This window comes from Sus scrofa, unplaced genomic scaffold, assembly GCF_000003025.6.
Source record: "Sus scrofa isolate TJ Tabasco breed Duroc unplaced genomic scaffold, Sscrofa11.1 Contig30, whole genome shotgun sequence".
Classification (NCBI taxonomy): Eukaryota; Metazoa; Chordata; class Mammalia; order Artiodactyla; family Suidae; genus Sus; species Sus scrofa.
The window spans coordinates 15809-30289 of record NW_018085170.1 but is presented as its reverse complement, the minus strand read 5'-3'; the positions used below and the strand labels follow the sequence as shown (position 1 = coordinate 30289).

Here is a 14481-nt window from a genome sequence, read left to right as displayed (position 1 = left end):
ATTAGTTGTTTGCCTTCTGAATCGGTGGACTAGGGGAGCTTCAAGGAAAAAGGAAAGGATTCTGTTACGTATGTTTATGGTGGGACTAAGGCAGATAGATGCCTGTTGATAGAATCAGGAATTTGAGCAGCTTTCAGAAATGAAATAACAGATACATTAGCAGAAGAGGAAAAAAAGTACCTGATTGACTATTACAGAAGGTTTCTCCAGTCTCTTTAGCGTTGTTGCTTCAAGAACTGTTCAGAGATCTATTTTAATTTTTGTATGAATAGTAGATACCCATTTATGTCATTAATAAACTGTACATTTAAGTGAATATGTTCATTTCCAAATGCTTCACGTTGCTGTAAAACACTTAGTGACAGTTTAGTTTTTCGTTAGATTAATTATCTTGTGTTAAAATAAAATTTGTATTTTCTTACAATTGAATTATTTAAGGGACTTTCCACTTACAAGTTAATATGTTGTTTTCATACTCTTTAAAGCTTTTTGGGCATGGAAATAGCTACTTTATGTGGAAGTAAATTTCCATATGAGTTTACCATGTACATGGAAATCATTTCTCCTGTTCCCTGTTAATTCATGCTAGTATCAAAGCATTCCTCAATTTTGGATTCTGAAACCTGTTGTAAGTAGTAAGACTTGAAATATGGAGAAAGGAAGATCAACCACTTTTTATAATTTCTTTCTTCTGAGGTTTTTTTTTTTTTTTTTTTTTTTTTTGTCTTTGTACGGTCGCAGCCACAGCATAAGGAAGTTTCCAGGCTAGGAGTGGAATTGGAGCTGCAGCCCACTGAGCAAGACCAGGGATCGAACCTGCATCCTCATGGATACTAGTCTGGTTTGTTACCACTGAGCTACGATGGGAACTGCCTGTGTCATTTCTATTTAATGAGAGGAGTGTAGTGATTTTTATATTGTTTATAAATGTATCTTGTGAATGTGTTACATTATCATTGAACCCATTATATCTAAATTTATTCTATATTCTACATATGAATTTATATATATGGTATATTTATAGGATAAAATACATCATACCTTTGTAAGGTACCTTCCATGCTTTAGCATCATTGAAGAAAAGGCAGAGACCTTGTGCTGAGCGATGTTTCTTTGTCCCAGTTCTCACTGCAGGTACGTGCTATTTGGCATCTCAGGTCTCTGTTGATGTTCTACGTCCTTGTTAATTCTTCACAAACTCTGCACAAGCAAATGTTGGAGTCCGTTTTGAGAGCTTCGGTACTGTTCTTTGATAGAAATCCGACAGGTGAGTCAGACCAAGTTTCTCAGTAAATATGTCTTGTTAACGCATTCAGTGCTTGATAACATTTGATATTTGAAAATGGAGAAGATGCTTGGAAGGCAGTCACAAAAATTTTACTGATATTTTTTGCTACCAAATGAAATGTGAATATAGAATCATATAAGATTTTTGCTAGTTTATGTGTGTCAGAAATGTAAATGAACATTCACTTTGTAGGATGGTTTAGGAATCCATTTGTTGTGTGGCATATGAAACACCCTACAGTCATGTGTCAGTGTTGTTGACTAGTTGCTAAAAGGTTGGCTGTGTTACAAAGTGTTAAGCTAGGTTGTCTTCTAGGAGGAACTTTCTTACAATGAATCTCTGTAAGAGACAGGCTGTGGGTGTCTTTTTTCATTGTCCATCCATTTCTGGAAACACAGAGCTCTGGCACGTGCTGCGACCTAAAATGGTAATGAAAGATTCCTAAAACCCAAGTTTGGTGAAATGTAAACATCCTCTTCAATACAATTAATTCTCTAGTTTTACAGTGGACTTTTAGTGCCATGTGAGAGGTTGTGTGGCCTGTAGCAGGTGGATCTTCAGGAGTAAGATTCTCAATACGAGTGTCCTTGGAGGTTTCCCAGTGGTTGCTTCCTCTGCCCTGAGGCCTTTGACCTGTCCTGCTTTGAAGGTAGCTCCTGACCTGGGTTCATTCATGAAGAGTTAGTTCATCAGCATGCATGCCCTCTCTGTTCAGTTGGTTGGACTAGTGGTGAGTCCCAGGGCAGCTTTGTTGTTGCAGGTGATGATTGACAGGACCAGTAGAGGCAGGGAGGTGGGCTGGAGGGAGGAGAGGAGTAGCCTTGGCCTGACCATCAACTAGGCATGTGACCAAGGCTAAAGCAGGTGAGTATTTCTGGGCAGGCAAATCTCAAAGCAGGGTGTCATCATGGTTGTACATACGGGCTCTGGAGCAAGTGCCTGGGTTCAGTCCTGGTGCTAGTTACTCCTAGTGATAGATGGCTCTAGTTATATTGATGCTTATGTGCTACTTATTTAAGTTCTCTGTTTCTCAGTTTTCTCCTCGTAAAATGGGGATGCTATTCTCATGTACCTTATCTACTATATGTGTGGGTGTACTCACAGCTTAGGTGCCGTCAGTGTCTAATGAACTTAGTGAGTGACTTGGTGCCTGGGATTCTCTTCTGTGTTGGGATTTTTGCCCTTCCTGTTCTCAGACTCTGTAATATGAATAGACTGTTCAGAGATATCTTGTGTAGATTTACTCAGCATATGCTGTTAGTCCAGGCACCGTGCGAGCACTGGTGGTAACTGCAGAGGCCCCTCATACATCTCATTTATTATGAAGCCAGTATGAGAAAGTGATTGGAGGAGTTTGGTATGGCTGTGGTTGCTCCACTTTGTCAGCTGTGTACAGTCTAAAGTTGGGAGAGGTTAAGTGGGACTGGATTCTATTATGCCTTGAGTGTCATGACACAGTTAACCAGGATCTTCATGTTCAGTGTGGCTCCTCCAGATGCTGATGAATTTGTATTCAAACAGTTGGGAGCAAGTTTAAGGTCATCATCTTAGAGGTCAGGCCTGTGTTTATATTGTCTCCCCCTCCTGTATCTCTTTAGCAGGACTTCATTCCTTCGAAAGTAGAGCCCAAATAAGTACTGCATAGACCTTCTTTGTCCAAAAATTTAGGGACCATGATTATTTACTCTTTTAATGGTATTTGCAAAGGAGATTTGTAATGATTATTTATGATGGACTTTGTTTTGGTATGTGATGGCATGAAGAAAAAAAACCACACATGTTGGTTCTTTGGAAGCTGTGTTTCATGGAACCAGACTATCCAAGCTTCCAAGTTCTGTTGTCTGTCAATCAAGGAAATGAAACTGTCAACACTAATACTTTCCCTGGGATGTAGTTCCACACTGAAGATGAATTTTGGCACTTAAGTTGGTTAAATAGTTGATACCTGATAGTTCTATACCGTTTCAGGCCCTTAAGAGATGAGGTTAATTTTTTAAACATCTTAGACCTCTTGTTTGGACAGGAAGCTGAGAGGTAGGTGGAGATCGTGATGTCCAGTTGTGCTGGAACACAGCTCTGGGAGAGCTGGCCGTCACTGCCCCTCTCTTGGCCTCAGGTCGGAGGGCCTCTTCACTCATCAAGCATTTATTGGTCATCTACCGGTTGTCAGTTGTGGTCCCAAGCATTGGGACCAAAAAGTCCCTGTCTTTCAAGGCATTTGCACACTTAAATAATTGCTGACAATGAATTGTTTTTAAAAAATGTCAATATTCTACGACTGCATATGGAAAAGATACAGATTCAGAATTTAATACAGTTGTAGATTGGAGAGTTCAATGCATTTATAAACAAAACACAGATACCTACAAGCATAACCCTATGGTGTATTTCTTTTTCATAATCAATTATGTAATGATTGTCCTTGATTTCAGGAAATTTCAAAACCTGTTTTCCTGGAACTTTAAGATAGATCATTTTCAAAATGAAATCATACCAGTGGGAGTGTGAGCGGAATTTCAGAAATAAAGTGATTCTTTATTTAAAATCATCATCTCTGAGATTACAGCGAACTCAGCCTGGTTTCTTGATGAAGCTGAAATGCTCTCCTGACCCATCAGGACTGTCTGGGTGCAGAGCTCCTCTCTGAAAAGTCTGTTAGGGGAGGAAGAGGGAAGCAGCACTTCCGGCGTTAACTTTGTAAATATCCACACGCACTTCCCTTTTAGTATGTGTCCTATGTTGTGTTGCGTATGCTCATTCTTACCAGGATTTCTGTTAGATTTCCTCATTAGGTAGAACTCTTTAATTCTAGATAGATTGCATCTTTGAATATATTTTGTGGTTTACTTCTGTTGTTAAATGGAAAGCTATCATAATCAAGTTCTCTGTTCTGGAATTTTTCTTTTTTTTTTTTGCATTTGCAATTTTAGACATATCCTGGGGCATTCACCTCTGAACACTTGGAAATCTATTTTAGGCTTGTCCAGACGTCTTCAAATGCAGTCGTGCTCCTCATGGTGGGAAGTCCTGCCTCGGGTCTGCTGCTGGGGAAGCAGGGCTGCAGGGCAGCATGTTGTTCACGCAGGCGCAGAAACAGAGCATCAGCCTGCTTGATTCACAGCCTAAGCCTGATTTGGGATGGTTAAGTCAATAATTAGGTAGTGATTTCTCTCTGATCTTCATGTGGTTGTTTCTAGAAGTGTTCTTTGGCTCGGTGACTGATCTTATCCTTTATTCTGATTGAGAATAAATTAAAATAGAATTTTTTGAAGGTGCGATGAGAAACACATCGTACCCACTTCTTTCTGTTCCGTACAAATGCTTGAACAGATACTACAGTTTATCTGGATTTGACCTTAATAATCTTCCTACATTAAATACTTACATATGTCTAGATAAGCAGTGTTCTTTGAATACACTCGGAATCATGGATTAATTTCTTTACCACCTTTAAATATTTAGAGAGAAATTAAGATAGAAATGATTGTTTTCTTGTATGGAGTCATTATTTTTAGAAGTTTTTCCTTTTTTCTCCTGTTGGTATCAGACTGCCTGGGCTCAAAAATTTATTTCATAACATCTTAAAATTATATCACATGTCAATATAAATCTTTTGGATATTCTTTTTACTTAGCATAAAAATGAAGAGGGAGTCAAATATGGCTTAATGAGTTTCACTAATGGCCAATACTGTAGACAGAAGTATTTCTTATTGGTGCCAAGTTGTCAGTGTTAGTCTTGACCTAGTCCTGTAAATGAAAGGAAAGTAAACACCTACTTTAAGATGACGAGTAATCGGTGTTACTAGAAAACTATGTTTTGACTTCAAGACAAAATAAATAGTTGTTGATAGAAATAGCCAGAATAATAAAAGGCGGCACCTGTGTAATCTTGGAGTCAGTGGTTTATCCTACAGTCAGATAAGCTGCTGTTTATTAACAAATGCTCAATCTTTAGACCAGGTGAGTAGATTTCACTGCTACATTAGGGAATTTTAAAACTCACTTGAAGAAGCTTTAATTCCTGTTGGTGCCAGATTTTCTTCTTTTTTTTTAATATTTTCTTTAATTTTCCCACTGTACAGCAAGGGGGTCAGGTTATCCTTACATGTATACATTACATTTTTTCCCCCACCCTTTCTTCTGTTGCAACATGAGTATCTAGACATAGTTCTCAATGCTATTCAGCAGGATCTCCTTGTAAATCTATTCTAACTTGTGTCTGATAAGCCCAAGCTCCCGATCCCTCCCACTCCCTCCCCCTCCCATCAGGCAGCCACAAGTCTCTTCTCCAAGTCCATGATTTTCTTTTCTGAGGAGATGTTCATTTGTGCTGGATATTAGATGCCAGTTATAAGTGATATCATATGGTATTTGTCTTTGTCTTTCTGGCTCATTTCACTCAGGATGAGATTCTCTAGTTCCATCCATGTTTGCTGCAAATGGCATTATGTCATTCCTTTTATGGCTGAGGTAGGTATCCCATTGGTATTATAGACCCACTCTTCCAATCCAATCATTCTGTCGGATGGACTATTTAGGCTGTTTCCATTGTCCTGGCTATTGTGAATAGTGCTGCAATGAACATTGCGGGTGCCAGTGTCTCTTTTAAACAGAGCTTTGTCCGGATAGATGCCCAGAGTGGGGATTGCGGGTCATTATGGGAAGTTCTATGTATAGATTTTCTAAGGTATCTTCCAAACTGTTCATCCATAGTGGCTGTACCAGTTACATTCCCACCAGCAGTGCCGGAGGGTTCCTTTCTCCACAGCCCCTCAGGCAGCTTGTTCCATTTGTGGATTTATGAATGATGGCCATTCTGGAACTGGTGTGAAGGTGGTTATCTCGTGGGGTAGTTGATTTGCATTTCTCTTATAATCAGCGATGTTGAGCATTTTTTCATGTGTTTGTTGGCCATCTGTATATCTTCTTTGGAGAAATGTCTATTCAGGTCTTCTGCCCATTTTTCCATTGATTGATTGGTTTTTTTGCTGTTGGGTTTATAAGTTTTATATATCTAGAGATTAAGCCCTTGTCGTTGCATCATTTTGAAACTGTTTTCTCCCATTCTGTAAGTTTGTCTTTTGGTTTTCTTTTGTTCCTTTGCTGTGCAAAAGCTTTTCATTTGATGAGGTCTCATGGTTTTATTTTTGCTCTAATTTCTATTGCTTTGGGAGACTGACCTGAGAAAATATTCATGATGTTGATGTCAGAGAGTTTTTGCCTATGTTTCTTCTAGGAGTTTGATGGTGTCCTGTCGTATATTTAAGTCTTCAGCCATTTTGAGTTTATTTTTGTGCATGGTGTGAGGTGTGTTCTAGTTTCATTGCTTTGGTGCCAGATTTCTATCCACTCCCATCTCTTTTGGCAAAGGAGACAGTAGGAGTTTCAGGCTTAATCGACCTGGCTTTCTGGTGTATGTCTCTTGGTTCTTGTTATATTCAAGTAGGCAGATGATAATAAAGTTAAATGTTAGGTAACACAATGATCCCTTATACATTTTGGATAAACACTGAGTATTTTTACTCTTAGAAGAGATCATAGACAAACAGCCTGACATAAACTGTCCAAATGTTTTCTCAGGTCAGTCTCCCAAGGCAATGAAATAAAAGCAAAAATAAACAAATGGGACTATTCAAATTTAAAAGCTTTTGCACAGCAAGGAGACCAGAAACACAAAAGACAACCTATGGAATGAGGGAAATAGTTGCAAACGAATGCAACCAACAGGGGCTTAATCTCCAAAACACACAAAGAACAAGTATAACTCAACAATGAAAAAAACCTAAGAACCAATTGAAAACTAGACAGAAAATCTAAATAGACATTCCAGAGAAACATGTGCATGGCCAGCAGCATGGAAAGGATGCTCAACGTCATTCATTATTAGAGAAATGCAAATCAAAAGTACAGTGAGGTACCACCTCACACTGGTCAGAATGGCCATCATTAATAAGACTACAAATAACAAATTGTTGAAGAGAGTGTGGAGAAAAGGGAACCCTCCTACACTATTGGTGGGGGTGTAAATTGGTACCACTACTATGGAAAACAGTGGAGATTTCCTCAGAAACTAAATGTTGAACCACCATATGATCCAGCAGTCCCACTCCTGGGCACATATCTGGAAAAACTATAATCAAAAAGATGCATGCATTCCCCATGTTCATAGAAGCACTAGTCATAGTAGCCAATAATGGAAAGAACATAAATGTCCACCAACAGATGAATGGATTAAGAAGATGTGGTTCATGTATAGTGTGGAATATTACTCAGCCATAAAAGACAAAATAATGCAATTCACAGCAGTATGGATGAAACTAAAGATTTTCATACTAAGTGAAGGAGGTCAGAAAGAGAAAGACAAACACCATATGATATCACTTCTATGTGAAATCTAAAATATGACACACATGAACCTATCTGCAAAACAGAAATATACTCACAGACATAGAGAACAGAGTTGTGGTTCCAAGGGGGAGGTGGGCGGGAGTGGGATGGAATAGAACTTTGAGGAGTTCCCATCGTGGCGCAGTGGTTAACGAATCCGACTAGGAACCATGAGGTTGCGGGTTCGTTCCCTGGCTTTGCTCAGTGGGTTAACAATCCAGCGTTGCCGTGAGCTGTGGTGTAGGTCGCAGACGCAGCTCGGATCTGGTGTTGCTGTGGCTCTGGCTTAGGCCAGTGGCTACAGCCCTGATTCCACCCTAGCCTGGGAACTCCATATGCTGTGGGAGTGGCCCTAGAAAAAGGCAAAAAAAAAAAAAAAAAAAAAAAAAAAAAGGTTTGAGGTTAGTAGATGCAAACTATCAGACACTTAGAATGGATAGAGAGTAAGGTCCTACTGGGTAGCACAGGGAGCTCTGACCAATCTCCTGGGATAGACCATGAAGATAAACATATATATGTGTATGTGTATATATGTATATGTGGAAAATGTATAAATGTACATGATTGTCACTTTGCACTGCAGCAGAAATTGGTACAGTATTGTATCTAAAGTTTACTGCTAAAAAATTATAGTCGGGGAGTTCCCTCTTGGTGAAGCAGGTTGAGGGCCTGGCATTGTCACTGCAGTGGCTTGGGTCACTGTTGTAGAGCATGTTCTATCCCTGGCCCAGGAGTTTCCACAGGCTACAGTTACAGCCAAAAAAATAGTAAGTGTGTAGGGGTTTGTAGTAATCGTAAGTAACCACAAAGGATGTTGACATGTTTAAAAACAGTTAAACCATCGATATTCAAAATATTGTATCTGGGTTCTCATGAAAAGATGTATTTATGCTCAGTATCTTTTGTTTAATATGGTCTTACAGTATAGCCCAGGGATCTATATTCAGTACTCCATAATAAACCATAATGGAAATGAAATAAAATTAAAAGTCGACAAAGGTCTCTTGCCTGCATGAAAAATGTTCTGTTAAAATGACTAAAATAAATTTGTTATTTCAAAGGTACTTAGTAATTTGAAATTTTAACCTTACAAAAATCTCTCATTTTAATTTTAGTAAGCATCAGTTGTTGTCCCTGTGGTGGTGGTTCTAGTCCAGGCTTTGGGTTCTAGGGGCAGAATCTACCCAGGTTAGTTCAGAGGAGGAGGACTTGAATGAAAGGAAATGGGCATCTCGTGGAGCTGGAGCAGTGCTGACTTTCCTGGGAACTGCAGCTGGGAACTGGGTCCTTATGGGAGCTGGGGCCATTGTCACAGGGCTCCTGCATGTTCCCAAGCCCCTCTGCCCGTCACCTTTGCTGGGTGTGGTGAGTCTGCTCCACTTTCCTGATTCTCTCCTGGCCTCATAGTTCTTAGCAGGGAAATCAGAATGACTGGTAGTTAGTCAGTGGCTTAGTTCCCCCTGGGCCCTTCTGGTCAGTTAGCTGTGCCAGGGCTGTGGGGGCTCCTGAGAGGGCAGCACAGTTATTCCAAGCCTGTCCAATAAAGATAAAGGGGCTCATGTGAGTGGCAGATTCCTGGAGCTAAATTTGTCATCCAGAGTCTCAAGGAGGAGCAAGGGCTAAGGCTGAGATCTGGAGAGATGAGGCCAGGATCGAGGACCTTGTTGGTGGGAGAAGTGAGGAGTGGGCCCCCATTAGAATAAGGACCCACGGTCAGCAGTGAGGGAAGGAGGGAAGGTTGGTACCTCTCTTCTGTCTCCTCTCTCCTCACTGTTCCTAGAAACATGGTAGATTTGATTTGCTAAAAATAAACTCAAAATGGCTGAAGGACTGGAGTTCCCATCGTGGCTCAGTGGTTAAGAATCCAACTAGGAACCACGAGGTTGTGGGTTCAATCCCAGGCCTTGCTCAGTGGGTTAAGAATCCGGTGTTGCCGTGACCTGTGGTGTAGGTTGCAGATGTGGCTCGGATCCCGCGTTGCTGTGGCTCTGGTGTAGGCTGGTGGCTACAGCTCCAATCAGACCCCTAGCCTGGGAACCTCCATATGCCACGGGAGCATCTCAAGAAATGGCAAAAAGACACACACACACACACAAAAGGCTGAAAGACTTAAATATAAGACAAGACACCATCAAACTCCTAGAAGAGAACATAGGCAAAACACTCTCTGATATCAACCTCATGAATATTTTCTCATGTCAGTCTCCCAGAGCTATAGAAATAACAGCAAAAATAAACAAATGGGACCTAATCAAACTGACAAACTTTTGCACAGCAAAGGAAACCAAAAAGAAAACCAAAAGACAACTTACAGAATGGGAGAAAATAATTTCAAATGATGCAATGGACAAGGGCTTAATCTCTAGGATATACAAGCAACTTATACAACTCAACAGCAAAAAAGCCAATCACTCAATGGAAAAATGGGCAAAAGACCTGAATAGACATTTCTCCAGGGGAGATATACAGATGGCCAACAAACACATGAAAAAATGCCCAACATCGCTGATTATAAGAGAAATGCAAATGAGAACTACCATGAGATACCACCTCACACCAGTCAGAGTGGCCATCATTAATAAGTCCACAAGTTCCCATCGTGGCACAGTGGAAATGAATCCAACTAGGAACCATGAGGTTGAGGGTTCGATCCCTGGCCTTGCTCAGTGGGTTAAGGATCCAGTGTTGCTGTGAGCTGTGGTGTAGGTTGCAGATGTGGCTTGGATCCCGCGTTGCTATGGCTCTGGCGTAGGCTGGCAGCTATAGCTCCAATTAGACCCCTAGCCTGGGAACCTCCATATGCCATAGCAGTGGCCCAAGAAATGGCAAAAAGACAAAAAAAAAAAAAAAAGTCCACAAATAACAAGTGCTGGAGGGGGTGTGGAGAAAAGGGAACCCTCCTGTACTGTTGCTGGGAATGTAAACTGGTACAGCCACTATGGAGAAGTTTGGAGATACCTTAGAAATCTATATGTAGAACTTCCGTATGACTCTGCAATCCCACTCTTGAGCATATATCCGGACAAGAATTTCCTTGAAAAAGACACATGCACCCGCATGTTCATTGCAGCACTATTCACATTAGCCAAGACATGGAAACAGCCTAAATGTCCATCAACAGATGATTGGATTAGGAAAATGTGGTATATATACACAATGGAATACTACTCAGCCATAAAAAGAAGGACATAATGCCGTTTATAGCAACATGGATGGAACTAGAGACTGTCATACTGAGTGAAGTAAGTCAGAAAGACGAAGACCAATACCATATGATACCACTTATAACTGGAATCTAATATACAGCACAAACGAACATTTCCAAAGAAAAGAAAATCATTTACTTGGAGAATAGACTTGTGGCCGCCAGGGGGAGAGGGAGGGAGTGGGAGGGATCGGGGTGGGAGGTTGGGGTTATCAGATACAACTTGGAATGGATTTACAATGAGATCCTGCTGAGTAGCATTGAGAACTATGTCTAGATACGTATATGGCAACAGAACAAAGGGTAGGAAAAAAAATGTATACGTGTAAATGTAACTTGGCCCCCATGCTATACAGTGGAAAAATAAATTAAAAAAAAAAAGAAAAAAGTGGATGTGAATGAGTTTATGTTAAATAACAGAGTGAGACCTGTTGGTATTATGTGAGGTCAAGAGACGTCAAAATCGAATAAGAAGTTTTTATGCTCAGTGTTGGGCAGAGGTCTAAGGCAGAGTTTGAGAGGTTGAGTGTAGGTAGTTATGGGTCACCTTTAAAGTCTTCTGTTCACTTTAGATGGAAGCCAGCATGTCCTGGGCAATGGAAACTTCGCCCCTAGCCTCTGGTCATTCATGGTCCTGTTGTGGCTTGGTGTAAAGGGCCTCCAGAGGGAGTCTCCTGTGACAGAGGTCAGGAAGAGCACCGAGAGGTCTTGCATCTCATCTGCAGGCTGGCCTCCTGAAGTGTCAGTTACAAATGCAGTTCAGGGGCCTAGATGACATATTTCTCAAGAGTTGCTGCACCAAAATAGGTTGTGAGTGTGGGTGTGCGCATGCGCATGCACCTTAGCCATTGCTGTCAGTATTCTGTGTTTTCTCATCCTGTTTCCTAAGGCTGCACTTTTGGCAGGTAGCTTCAGTGTCTGATGGCTGCAACATCCTTTGTTTACTGATGTGACAGGGAGCATTTTTAGTTTACACTAAGTAGTTATTAGAAATTCTCATTTCCTAATCCTAAAACCTCTAGGGTATACTGTTTTTGTGGATTCTGAGAAGGTAAATAAAATCAATGATGATAAGTGACTTTTGGTTATTAAGTAATATTCTTTTTTTCTACCTCCATCTCTCTGGTCTCCTTGGATGCTTATGCAGGAGTCTGTGTTCCTCACACCCGGTGCACCTCTGAAAATAACCACTTACTACCCCAGTGGGAAACTCATAACTTGGAAATGGCAGGAATCCGCAATTTCCCAACATGTGAGGTCCTCTGTTGTGTCTTGAGGGGAAAATTTACAGAGAGGTTATACTTATGTTTATTTAAAAAGTATGACTTAGCAAAATTTATTTTGATAACTAAAGCAAAATTAGAGTCATAATTAGGATTAACTTAAATATTTTGCAATTGTGTATTCACCGACTTAGCACTTAGAACGAGTCTTAGATGGGATGGATCAAAAAAGAGGGACCATTCTCAAATGCACCAACCCTTCCCGATGCTGCCACACGATCCCACCCCCATACTTTTAACATCCCAATCTCAACACTTCCCTCAGTGCCATTCGGTGGTGTTTTCGTCTATCTTTAGGTGTCATTGTATTTTCTCTTTCTTTACCACTGACATGGGCTTATTTCATAGGAATCTCTAATATACTGAATACATACACTTTAAAAGTACTGTTTTGATTTGTTCATGAATTGCTTGCCTTCAAGGGTCTATCTGGAGAAACAGGAATTTCTCATGTCCTCTTCTTGCAGGAAGGATTTTAAATCGTTTTTCCAAAGACACTGGGCATATGGATGACTTGCTTCCGCAGATTTTTCAAGATTTTGTGCAGGTAAAGTAACAGTCACATCGACGTTCTCACAGGGAAAAGCCAAGTGCCTGTTTTTCAAGGCCTTTTCTCAGGGGCTGAGGGTGCTATGTCCTTTTGTCTTAGTAAAAGGCCGTGTTTGGAAGATAAGGTGCAGTTATGATTGGGAGGCTGAGCTAACATGCTGCGTTAACATAATACCTGGTGTGGCAGTGGCTGCGCCGTCACGTCAAGGTTGATGTAAAGCAGCGACATGCTTGGTGAGTAGGTCTCCCTCTGCCGTCCATGTATCCGGCGTGGATTCCCTTCACAGTGAGCACATTTCGTAAGATAGAAACCTTACCTCTCGTGGAAAGAGAGCCTAGATTAATTAAGTTATGCATTGTTATCATCACAAAACATATTGACTGCACTATTTGGGGGGAATTTATTTTGGATAAATGCAGGTGTGGTTACTTACAAAGAAAAGATCAGTAATGATAAGGTGAAAATAATACTTGGACAAGGACGATAGAGAGCAGGTATTGATGATACAGTATCTGTAAGCCAGTAGTTGGAGTACAGGATCAAAGTTCTCTCAGAAAAAAATTTTTTTTTAACCTAGTTATTTTTTTCACTCATTGATTTATCTCTTTTAAGGTGTCTTAAAAAAAAAAAAAAAGACAGGAGTTCCTTTGGTGGCACAGTGGTTAATGAATCCGACTGGGAACCATGAGGTTGCAGGTTCGATCCCTGGCCTTGCTCAGTGGGTTGGGGATCCAGTGTTCCCGTGAGCTGTGGTGTAGGTTGCAGACATGGCTCCGATTCCGCATTGCTGTGGCTCTGGTGTAGGCCGGTGGCTATAGCCCCAATTGGACCCCTAGCCTGGGAACCTCCACATGCCGTGGGAGCGGCCCTAGAAAAGGCAAAAAAAAAAAGAAGAAAAGAAAAAAAGAAACACCCACAGAAATAAATCCCTTCTGTCCATTCTTCTTTTTGTCTCTAAACTTGAGGTTCTGAGGAATGATGTTGGTCACCTCAGCTCTCATCTCCTCATGCAGTATCACTGCTCATGCGGGATGTTTTTTCTGTTATTTATTTCTGTCTGCTTTTCAGTGATTCAGGCTGTGGGGGTTTCTTCATTTCCAAGTGTTCTTTTTAGGAATGAAAAGCATGTATCAAAAGCTGCCTACAGAAATGCAGCCATGAATATTTGACTGCAAACCACGTATTCTGTGGGCAAAGGCTTCCACTCTTGACCAATGAGCAGTAAGCCAATCTCAGAGGCAGAGTACTTTTATAGCAAAGAGGTCTTATTTATTTTTTTTATTTTCTGCAAACTTATTTTATAGATGTGTCCTGCTGAGTTTAGGTATCTAATTCATCCGCAGAGGCAGTCTAACCCTACAAACAGTGTCACATTTTGACAGTGATTGTTAATTAATTTGAAAGGATTGTGTGAAAGTCCTGTTTCTCTGCTACTACAAGTGAGAACAAGGTTGTGTTTCCAGAGCTGGCTGCCCTGCTGTGTGCTGAGCACATGGTTAGTTATTCTCATCATCAGAATCTGTGACATATTATTGCATAAAGAGGGACAGGGATAGATGCAGCCTGATTTCAGTAGAAACTGTTCTCAGAGGTGCAAGGAGAGAGTCTCCCTGATTTCCAGTCCCAGTTCTCCCTGTTAGAGTTCAATTACCTTGAAGTTTTGGGACCTTCAGGTGTAGGCACAGTTCATCTAATTGGAAGTGAGAATCTGGTGGTTGAGAGAGACATGGGATGAGCAGACACGGGTATATTCTTCACTGAGCAGG

The 14481-nt window shown here is 40.8% G+C and overlaps 1 long non-coding RNA gene across 1 annotated transcript; it reads left to right on the top strand.

The window, feature by feature from the left end:
* Positions 1 to 1149: 1149 nt before the first annotated feature.
* LOC110258708 lies at positions 1150 to 13349 on the top strand. The gene is made up of 2 exons (XR_002341226.1): positions 1150 to 1267; positions 12633 to 13349. It is a non-coding gene; the product is annotated as an uncharacterized LOC110258708 (long non-coding RNA).
* The last annotated feature ends 1132 nt before the right edge of the window (positions 13350 to 14481 follow it).